Source organism: Capricornis sumatraensis, chromosome 7 (assembly GCF_032405125.1).
Source record: "Capricornis sumatraensis isolate serow.1 chromosome 7, serow.2, whole genome shotgun sequence".
Lineage (NCBI taxonomy): Eukaryota > Metazoa > Chordata > Mammalia > Artiodactyla > Bovidae > Capricornis > Capricornis sumatraensis.
In genome coordinates this window covers 93,182,914-93,195,000 of record NC_091075.1, presented here as the reverse complement: position 1 = coordinate 93,195,000, position 12,087 = coordinate 93,182,914, and positions in this window count along the sequence as shown.

The window sequence follows — 12,087 nt, the reverse complement described above, 5'->3', positions numbered from 1 at the left end:
GAGGTTCCTGCTACTAGAGACCGACTCGCACTCTCACAGTGACTGGCTTCCATGCTGGCCCCGCTGACTCCCCAGGAACATAAGGCAGGGTTCATGTCCCATTCTCACTGAGTCTCCAGCAACCTGGCTACACACTCTGCAAATATCATTGGTTACTATTAATAAGGGTCAAAAATTTCCTTCTTTCTAGGTTTGTTCACCACTAGGTTACAAATGGCTTCCCAGGTGGTATAGTGGTGAAGAATCTGCCTGCCAGTGCAGGGGATGCAAGAAACACTGGTTTGATCCCTTGTTTGGGAAGATCCCCTGGAGTAGGAAACAGCAACCCACTCCACTACTTCTTGCTTGGAAAATTCCACAGACAGAAGAAACTGGCAGGCTACAAGTCCATGGGGTCGCAAGAGTCAGACACAACTGATAACAGACACACACACAAATTACAAACTCAGCATGAAATGTTTCCAGGAAGATTAACAGAAAAAATTGTATCACACAGAACCCAACCTAGTCATGGCAACAAAAAAAAAAATCCTTTTTTTAAAAAAAGATCAAAACAAGCTACACAGGTTTTTATTTAGATGATAATGTACTGTTCTGAGCATACAGGGCAACTGTACCTTCATACATTGTGGGTAGAGGTGTAAACTGATGCAAAAAAAACTTATTCTCTTTGTCCCAATAATTTGACTTCAAGATTGCTATCTTTGAAAACACTCTCAAGAGTATGAAAATCAAATGTTCACAGGTGTTCTTGGCAGCATTGTTTGTAATGGCAGAAAAAATTTAGAATCTACCCCAAAAGTTCATTGATGAGGAATAGGGTGAAAAAAAATTTATGAAATACTATGCAGCTATTAAAAAGAACTATCAACCATTAGCTGTGGCTACTCCTGGGGTGTGGGTTTTGTGGGACTTCCGCTTTCTACTCACACAGTGCACAAGGAAAGTTTTGAGTGAAATTCTGAAAACAAATCTAACTGCCAAGGCTACTTACTATTCAGTATCCTTTAAGATTTTTCTTCTGATCATGAGATACTTTTGTAATTAACAAATACAAAATTTAAAACCAAACTACAGTTTGATGTTCCTTCGATAAAGGGCCCCTAGGACTCACCTGGCAGTCCAATAGTTAAGACTTGGTGCTTCCACTGTGGGGAGGCAGAGGAGGGGCGGGGGACTAAGATCCCACTGGCAGCAGTGTAGTCAAGAGAAAAAACAGGGGGTGCCCTACACCTCAATAAATTATATATTTAAAGCCACTAGATGTCACCCTAAGCAAATGTTCTGTGTCACAAAGCTGTAGCTGTAGAAAAAGCTGATCCCTCTGATGTTCCCAACCAGCTAGAGATATAGATGTCATCTGGTCTCAGGGAAATGCTGACTTGGGGAAGGGCCCCCACTGAACTGCAGATGCCACTCTCGGTGCCAAGTGGCGACAATCAGGAAAGCAGAGGCACAATCACCCAGGTAGAGGCAGGATGTCTGAGGGAGGCAGGGCTACACCTGGACCCTGAGCTGGGACAGGGATCCTCCTGGCAGGGGCTGGTCACACCATGGCCACAGGCAGGCAGGGCCCATCTTCCTCCTGGGCCATGAATTTATGCGTACTGGCTGCCTGGCCTTCACGATTGATTTTGCTTCCAAAATTTCTACCTTCAGGCAATACTCTTCCAGCACTTAGGAAGGTATTTGGCGGGGGTGAGGGTGGGGGTTGGGGGGGTGGGGCGGTGTGTGGGAATCCAACCCCAACCTGATCAAACTTCTGGATTACCTACTAAATTATGGGCGCTACAGAGCCCAAAGGACAGTATGAAATACAAGAGCAATATACAGTCAGCAAAACCCAGACAGCTGGGGGCAGTATGTGACATACGACCTGGTTTCTTCAACAAATAAATTATAAGGAGACAAACAAAAAGAGACCAAGGGAAAACCCTCAGATTAAAAGAGACAAGGAAATGGCAACCCACTCCAGTGTTCTTGCCTGGAGAATCCCAGGGACGGGTGAGCCTGGTGGGCTGCCATCTGTGGGGTCGCACAGAGTCAGACACGACTGAAGCGACTTAGCAGCAGCAGCAGCAGCAAGAGCCATATCAAACAACTGTAACATATAGAACTTTTTTAGACCCCTAATCAAAAACACTGTTGAGGGAAAAAGAAAAAGACAAGCAGATGTGTGAATACTGACTGGATCGTGCTTTCACTCGGTCACTAAGTCGTGTCCAGCTCTTTGCGACCCCATGGACTGTCTCCTGCCAGGCTCCTCTGTCCATGGGATTCTCCAGGCAAGAATACTGGAGTAGATTGCCATTTCCTTCTCCAGGGGGTCTTCCAGACCCAGGGATCAAACCCGCAGCTCCTGCTCGGCAGGCGGATTCTTTACACTGAGCCACCAGGGAAGCCCCACTGACTGGATGATATTTAGGTATTACTTTTTAGGTATGATAATGACACTGAGGTTATTTTAAGTCCTTAGAGAAACACATTGGAATATTTACTGGTATTTGTTTCAAAGGAGGGGGCAGTGTGTGGGGGTGTAGATAAAATCACATTGACCCTAAGTTGATTCTTGTTGAAGCTGGGTCATTACATGAGTTAATTATACTTTTTTTAAATATAATTTTCTGTTTGAATTTTACTTTAAAGCATAAAGTTAGACATCAGTGTTAAGGTGGGAGGAATAAATGACATACTTGACAAAGCAAACAGAGAAACTTTCTCAAGGCACTACTAGAGCCAGATGAGAACCATATCAGTCATAAAATTTCTCAGTGGATGAGAGTTAAGCACAGTTTATCAGTTTTGTGGGATTTGGGAGAGGAAACCACCTAATCTCATTAAGCCTCTGTCCTCAAATGTAAATGGGCATCACATCAGTATTTTCCAGGGGAGTCACAGACTTAAATGAAAGGAACACATAAAAGAGTATTTTGAAACCCAAGACATTCTACCAAGTGCTATTAATAGTTTATGTGATAACACTAATTCATTTAGGGCTTCTCTGGTGGCTCAGATGGCAAAAAATCTCCCGGTCCCTGGGTCGGGAAGATCCCCTGGAGAAGGAAATGGCTACCCATTCCAGTATTCATGCCTAGAGAATCCCATGGACAGAGGAACCTGGTGGGATACAGTCCATGAGGTCACAAAGAGTTGGACACGGCTGACCCAGGATTTTCCAGGGGAGTCAGAAGACTTAAATGAAAGAAGCCTATAAAAGTACTTTTAAACCCATGACATACTACTTGAGTGCTACATGACATACTAGTTGATATACTATTAGCAGTTCATGTGATAACACTAATTCATTTATTCACACAGACATTCCATAAACATTTATGAAGAGCCAGATACTATGTTCAGTTCAGTTCAGTCGCTCAGTCATGTCCGACTCTTTGCGACCCCATGAATCGCAGCACGCCAGGCCTCCCTGTCCATCACCAACTCCCAGAGTTCACTCAGACTCACGTCCATCAAGTCTGTGATGCCATCCAGCCATCGCATCCTCTGTTGTCCCCTTCTCCTCCTGCCCCCAATCCCTCCCAGCATCAGAGTCTTTTCCAGTGAGTCAACTCTTCGCATGAGGTGGCCAAAGTACTGGAGTTTCAGCTTTAGCATCATTCCTTCCAAAGAAATCCCAGGGCTGATCTCCTTCAGAATGGACTGGTTGGATCTCCTTGCAGTCCAAGGGACTCTCAAGAGTCTTCTCCAACACCACAGTTCAAATGCATCAATTCTTTGGCACTCAGCCTTCTTCACAGTCCAACTCTCACATCCATACATGACCACTGGGAAAACCATAGCCTTGACTAGACGGACCTTAGTCGGCAAAGTAATGTCTCTGCTTTTAAGGTACTGTGAATATAAAGATGGAACATTTGCTTTGCTTTGTCTAATTCCCTGTTTATCAACCTTGGGTACACATTAAAAACACCAGTGCCTGGGCATCCACCCAGACCACTTAAATCATAGTCTCTGGGTGTGGGTCTTGGTTATAGGGATGTGTTTGTTTGTTTAGAGCTACACAAGTGATTGATTCAATTTTGAGGGTTGAGAACCAGTCTTCTCATCAATTTCGATGAGTAGTTCTAAGCAATCTTTTACAAGCTTGGGTCTTAAAAAAAAGGTACTAATGAATTTATTTACAAAATGGAAGTAGAGCTACAGACGTAGAAAAACTTGTGGTTATCAGTGGGGAAAGGTGGGGAGAAGGATTAACTGGGAGGCTGGGATTGACATACACACACTACTATATATAAACTAGGTAACTAAAAAGGGCTTATTGTATAGCACAAGAAGTCTAATCAATACTCTGTAATGATCTATATGGGAGAAGAATGTAAAGATAAATGGATCTATGTATCTGTTGTTGCTGTTGTTTAGTCACTAAGTCATGTCGGACTCTTTTGTGACCCCATGGACTGTAGCCCACCAGGCTCCTCTAATGTGTAACTAATTCACTTTGCTGTACAACATAAACTAAGGCAACATTTTAAATCAGTTACACTCCAATAAAACAATTAAAAAAAAAAAAGAAACCTGGGTCTTGGTTTATGTAATTTTCAAGCAACTTTTAATGACTAGAGACACCCTCTAGCTGTTCAATCTCTGAAAGGACAAGGACTTGTCCAGCTGTGCACCAAAAGGCCATCTGGCCATACCTGACTTCCTAGTGGTCGACAAAGTCATGTAATTTCAGGTGATTCCCCTGGAATTTTCCATTGTGTTTTTCTTCCGTAGAGGGGATTTATCTTTTTTGATTATAAAAGGTTTTGCTGTTCTTGTTCAGTCACTAAGTCATGTCCGACTCTTTGCAACCCCATGGACTGCAGGATGCCAGGCTTCTCTGTCCTTCACGATCTCCCAGAGTTTGCTCAAATTCATGTCCCTTGAGTCGGTGATAAAAAGTTTGAGACTGTGCAAGTTTCTCAGTTTCAGACATGAACGAAGGAGACGGCAGTGTTCTGACTCACATTTCAAGTCAGACTTTCCTGAGTCACGCGGAGCCCTGAAACCACGGGGTGTGAAGAAGAGCAGTGAGCCTAGCCACACCAGTCTACCCCACACAGAATTCCCCACAAACACTTCCTGTTTGACTTTCCAGTTTGTTCCAGAAGGTGCTGGAAAGAGAGAAATAGGATCCGCTGACATGGTTCAGAAAGGAAAGAAAATTAGGTTGAGAGTAAAATTTCTGGAGAAACAGTAAAATAATGCTCTGAAAGCAGAGTCCCAGATTCTCCAAGTCTCATTACTAGATGTATGAGTTATATAAAACCACAGAAATATGAATTTACTTGCAGGAGATCTTATTTTACTTCTTCCCTCTACATATCCAGGTATCTTTTCTTCCTCAACGCATATCCTCAAATGCAAGCACCTGGGTGGGATCTTTCTGGGCACAGAGCAAGTCCAGAAGGAAGACAATATATGCTCTGAAACTACAGATACCAAGTGACACCCTAGCTCTACCCCTTACCCACTGTGTGACCTTGAATAAAATGCTTAAAGTTTCTGTCTTGGTAAAGTGGGGCTCATGATAGATAATACCTACCTCAGTCAAGTTGCTGGGAAGATTAAATGAGATTACGCATACAATGAGATTGAGATAAAGAATGCTTAGCACAGCATCCGCTGCACAGTAAACTATGATTAAGTTTAACACACAATCTACTGCCAGAAATCCCTCAGACCAGTGCTTCTTAAACTTTCTGCATATAATTATCTGGAGACTTTGCATATTCAGGGAACAAGTTTCAGTTTAGGAAGACGAAAAAGTTCCGGAGATGGATAGTAAGGTTGCACAACAATGTGAATTACCTAATGCCACTGAACTGTACTTTTAAAAATGGTTAAAATGGCAAGTTTTCTTCTGTACATTTTTGCCACAGTTTAAAAGCACTTTCAGGGGCTGCCCTGGTGGCTCGGTGGTGAATCCACCTGCTAATGCAGGAGACATGGGTTCAATCCCTGATCTGGGAAGGTCTCACATGTCTGGGAACAACTGAGCCCTGTGTCACAACTATTGAGCCTGTCCTCTAGAGGTTGGGAGCAGCAACTGCTGAGCCCACATGCCTCAGCTACTGAAGCCCTCGAACCCTAGAGCCTGTGCTCTGCTACAAGAGAGCAACCCCCGCACGCTGCAACTAGACAACAGCCCTCACAGTAGGGTCTGATTCTTTGCAACCCTGTGAACTGTAGCCCGCCAGGCTCCTCTGTCCATAGAATTCTCCAGGCCAGAATACTGGAGTGGGTAGTCATTTCCTTCTCCAGGGAATCAATCCTGGGTCTCCCGCATTGCAGGCAGATTCTTTACTATCTGAGCCACCAGGGATGCTCAATGAAGACCCAGCACAGCCTAAATAAATAAATAGAATGCACTTTCAGTAGCACTTTGAGTAAGCTCCTAGATGAGGTTGATGAAGATAGTTTGCGGACCACACTTTGAGTAGCAAGGTCCTCTGGGTATTGAACCACCACCATCAAATTGATATTACACTTTACAGTTAATGTAAGGCATTTCTACATCCCTTGTCTCTGTGATCCCCAGAATAACAACACATGATACTGTATTCAGAGCAAATGCAATTCTTCCTCTCCTGCAAGCAAAACCTTGATCTTGGGTCATAGCCCTCTTACATCAAATCAGGGCTGTTTCTCTATGTAAGCAGACAGGATCTTACTTGAGGGCCTCTTATTTTTTTCCCCTGTATTGACTGCTCTTTTTAGGGAAATATCTTAAGCAAATGCTTCCCATATCACCTTAGGCTTTCCTTCCCTATTTACATTTATGGTTGGGGTAAAGACAGGTTCTCCAGCCTAAATGGGGCTTCCCAGTTGGTGCTAGTGGTAAAGAATCGACATGCCAATGCAAGAGATGCTTTGGGTTCCATCCCCAGGTCAGAAAGATCCCCTGGAGGAGGGCATCACAACCCACTCCAGTACTCTTGCCTGGAGAATCTCATGGACAGAGAAGTCTGGCAGGCTATAGTCCATGGGGTCACAAAGCGTCGGACATGACTGAAAGACTGAGCCCCAGCCTAAGCAGGGAGCATCTGCTTCACCCATGGATGCTGGCCTTCCTCCCAGTCTGACTGGGGCACGTCAAACATCTCTGTATTTACCATCTTACTGACAGGATACACGGAAAACTGCTTTGTCATGTCTGTTGAGCGTGGGACCTGACAGCATTCATTAGAATTCTAGTTTTTATTCAGTCGTCACTGCTATGTATCAGCAAGTGAAAACAGAACTGGATGTGCTCAGCCACACTGTGTGCTTGGCAACTGGCAGCCCAAAACAACAGTTCTCCAGACGTGCCTGCGTAAGCCAGTGACAGCATGTTTCCCTGGAGAGCTGCGAACGGAGCTCTAATTAGTGCGTTTGCTCACAGCTGTTCCACAGGTTCACACAGCCTCAGCCTGTGGGCTGCTACTATTGTGTATCTCTCCGTGGAGTGGTCTTCAGGAATCCTGCAGTAATGGGTCCATTTCCTTAGCCACTGGGAACAGGATCAAGGTCAGTGGGCACAAGAACAAGGTCACCAGGCATCCTTAATTCCACTTGAAAAAGCTGTCCTGTCCACAATCTAATCCAAGAAGAAACTGCTGTAGAGGCCAAAGTGCCTGCCGCCAGCCCCTCCAACAGTAGGATTCCCTCCAATCAGCAGCAGGAATTCTCAGGGGTCTCCAGTCTCAAAGGGAGAAGAGATAGGACAGATACCCCAGGGGTCAAGTCCCTGAGAACCTGGTTCTCCACATTAGAATCATCTGGGGAGGCAACCGTTTACTGATGCCTGAGCTCCATTCCAGATCGACGTTAAGATAATCAGGATGTCTAGGGGTAGAAACGGGGCATCGATTGACAACTATTATAAAACGTCAGTCTAGGGTTTCCCTGGTGGCTCAGTAGGAAAGAGTCCACCTTCTAATGCAGGAGTCACGGCTCTGATCCCTGGTTTGGGAAGATCCCACGTGCCACGGAGCAGCTAAGCCCGTGTGCTGCAACTGTTGAGCCTGTGCCCTAGAGCCTGGGAGCCACAACTACTGAGCCCACACACCACAATGCCTGTGTGTCCACAACAAGAGAAGCCAGCTCCACAAGAGAAGCCAGCTCCACAACAAGAGAAGCCAGTGCAACGAGAAGCCTGCACACCACGACTAGGGAGTAGCCCCCGTTCACCGTAACTAGAGAAAAGCCTGAGCAGCAACAAAGACTCAGTACAGCCAGAAATAAAAAAATAATTGTTTAAAAAGTCAGTCTAATGTGTGGCCATATTGAAAACCGCCACCTCAGGGGGTTTCTGTTTTGTTCAGACTTTAGAGCAAAAATTATGATGACCAGGAAGCAGGAGCCTCTCATTACAAAACATAAGATTCTAATGTCTCTAATGACACAGTGGGAGCACTGTGCCTGAGCACAGCAGTAGTTGGGGTGAACTGTAATCATGGTGTAAGTGTGTTTACCCCAAGGGGGAGGATAATTCGCTCTTCAGCGAGGGCATAGAACCAAGGACCAGCTCCCACCTTGGGAAGCCCTGGCTGCTGACCCGGCCCCAGGGGGAGGACCTGCAGGGAAGAAGCTTTGGTGTGCCTCACTCACACCGGCTGGATGCATTGGATTTTGAAATAAAAGGAATTGTAAACTATAAAAGAATTCCAAAAATTAATCTCTTTATCTGAGAGGCAAGTTTGGAATGAACCATTCCATGAAGTAGACAGCAAACATAGCAGAACTTGGAAAACTACTAACACATCCACCAAATTCTCTTAAGATGAATAAGGATTAAAACTTGATTTCTGGATTTCCTGGCCACTTTCATATACTCTCCTCTATCAGGAGGAGTATTTGGTTGAACATGCTTTAGAAAAATGACATCTCCAAAGATAAAGGTTTTATCTACAAAATTAGCGTTCTAATTTTTTTTCTTATATCTTTACTGCTCTTCAGTTTTCAATTAAGTTTATTTGTAGATAGCTCTTAGTTTTTAATTCATTCCTGAGGAAAACAGCATAGAACCTCTCACTGCAGTTATAAGTAATATAGAAAACAGACATAATACAAAATACAAACCAACTTACTAAAAACATTATGAATTGACACCTTCTATGCAGATTGGAGTCATACATGAACACACAGTTTTTATTGTGTGTGTGGGTGGGTACATGTGTGTTTTCATTGCAAATTGCTTAATGTCAAAAAGCTAAGAACCCCTAACTCCACAATCTTGTTGAGGTTTATTCCATCAGTTAAAAATAATCTGTTATTATTCTTATTTGTTTTTGGTGGCTCTCAGTTAATGGATGATTCAGGGAGGATATTGGGAGTCTGTCTTCATGTGGTGAATATTAAAAATTCAGTTTCATAAATAAAACCTATAGATATTCAGAGATAAGAAAATATATCCTACTTCATGATGTTAATTACATTCATGTATATACAATGTATTAATATATCAATTGTATGAGTGCAATGAATATATGTATGCTGTTGTTGTTGTTTAGTTGCTAAGTCATGTGCAACTCTTTAGCAACCCCATGGACTATCGCCAACCAGGCTGCTCTGTCCTTGGGATTTCCCAGGCAAGAATACTGGAGTGGGTTGCCATTTTCTTCTCCAGCGTTCTAATTTTTAAGAGATTTTAACATATGAAGAAACTGAGTCAACTGATACCTGACCCTTTCCTTTTGACTTCATTAATGACTGAAGTTTGCTCTTTCCTAAGGGAGAGTGAGGATCTGGTGATTTTTGCTTATCTCTTTTGGCTTCTGAATCACTCAACTAGTCAGGATTTCTAAAGCACCACAGTGCGTGCAGACACTCCTGCCACTCCCTGCTTCATCATCCTTTAAGAAGACTGACCTACCTACGGATCCATCAATCCACCATGTTCTTCTCACATCCATGGTTTTGCTCACACTGTCCCCTTTGCTTGGAAAGTCTTTTCTGTCCTTCCCATTAAGCCTGGGTGAAATTTTGCCATTTGCAACATGGATGGACCTGGAGGGTATCCTGCTTAGTGAAATAACAGAAAGACAAATACTATATCACTTACATGTAGCATCTAAAACATAAAACAAATGAATGAATATTAAAAGAAACAGAAATAGACACAGATACAGAATACAAATGAATGGTTACCAGTGGGGAGAGGGAAGAGCAAGATAGGGGTAGGGGATTAAAGTAGTACAAACTACTTTGTATAAAATAAGATACAAGGATTTACTGGAGAAGGAAATGGCTACCCATTCCAGTATTCTTGCCTGGAGAATCCCATGGACAGAGGAGCCTGGTGGGCTACAGTCCACGGGGTGGCAAGTGTAGGATATGACTTAGTAACTAAACTACCACCACCCACAAGGAATGTAGCCAATATTTTATAATAATTTTAAATGGAGTATTATCTATAAAATATTGAATCATTATGTTGTATATTTTCAACTAATATATAAATCAACTAAAAGAAAAAAAAAAAGAACAAAAGGCACACTGAGAAAATGTGTTACATTCTACTCTAGGTGGTAGTCTGTGCTTCTTAGTGCTGAGAGCTTGTGAATCTTCAAAGGGAAAGCACACACTCCTTTGGGATGCCACACCTCAGAAAGTTGAGAGGTCCACCCCCTCAAATTCATTCCTGAAGGACCAAACTTTTGATCCCCACTGTTGAGAAGCCAAGAGTTAGTGCCTCAATGTTAAGAGACGCAGATAGGTTAACAAGCAAGGTTCTCTTGCCAGCCACCCTTTTGAAAAGGCAGGAGGAACAAGCAGGGTCTTCTGACAACTGTGGTCCTGAGGAAGCAGACTGGAAAAGGTGAAACCTGTATCTTTCAAGACTGGTTGCCTCTTGGAAATGGCTGCTCTTCCTTGGACGCTGCCAGGTTTTGTGATCCTGGCATTGGCAGGCCATGCTGGCTGTTAATTTGCCCCTCAAGTGGGTGGTGCCACATCTCTCGTGTTCTGTCTTTACCCACATTTTCTGTTCTTACACCACACCACACCTTTCTTTTTTTTCCGAATATAAAATTTCCTTAAGGTTTAAAAACAAACAAGGTTCTCATATGGCTCCCAGACTATCCTGTTTGCTGCTGCTTAGTAGGGTGGTTGGGTCCCCATGAGGATAGATCCAGAGGTTTCTTTGACTTTCCTCACTTATCACTATCTATGTTCCAGAAAAGATGAAAGAGAAGAGGGGATACTGCTTTAAAAGGGCTCAATCTGTTTCATCAAACTAGAGAAAAAGAGTGAATTCTGGGTTGCAGGCAATTACACTATTCACATAGTTTCATAGCTAGAACATGGGAGGTCTCTGAGGCAAAGTTGTGAAGCTTGCATTTTATTTCATTTTGCATTTGAGCTTAAAAGTACTAGAATCTTTTCACAGAACTAGGTTATACAGCCCAATAAAAGACTGCTCATTAGAAAGAAATACTGTGAAAGGAATTGGATTTGGCAAAGTGATGCCTTAGCTAAGCCGTTAGTGTCTCACAGGTGATGTTATTCAAGACTGAATAACCAAGATTTTGATTTAAAAAAAAAAATACTGCAGACTAATTTTGGAGAAGGCAATGGCAACCCACTCCAGTACTCTTGCCTGGAAAATCCCATGGATGGAGGAGCCTGGTAGGCTGCAGTCCACGGGGTCGCGAAGAGTCGGACACGACTGAGTGACTTCACTTTGACTTTTCACTTTCATGCATTGGAGAAGGAAATGGCAACCCACTCCAGTGTTCTTACCTGGAGAATCCCAGGGACAGGGGAGCCAGGTGGGCTGCCATCTATGGGGTCGCACAGAGTCAGACACGACTGAAGTGACTTAGCAGCAGCAGCAGCAGACCAATTTACCTGGACCACAGAAGTAAAGCCTATGGACGTGAAGAGTACAGGACATCTCCAATAGGAACTAAATGTTTATCCTACCAAACATACAGAGCAAGAGATGAGTGAGCTTTTGTCAGAGGAGGGAAGAATGTCTTTTCTCTGGTATTGAGTTAGCAGGAACCTGGACTCTGAGATAAGCAGAGCCCTGGAGTGTTCTCTGTAGGAAATCAAACTGACCTTCAACAAGTGACGCCAGCACCGGCAGAACTGAGCTTG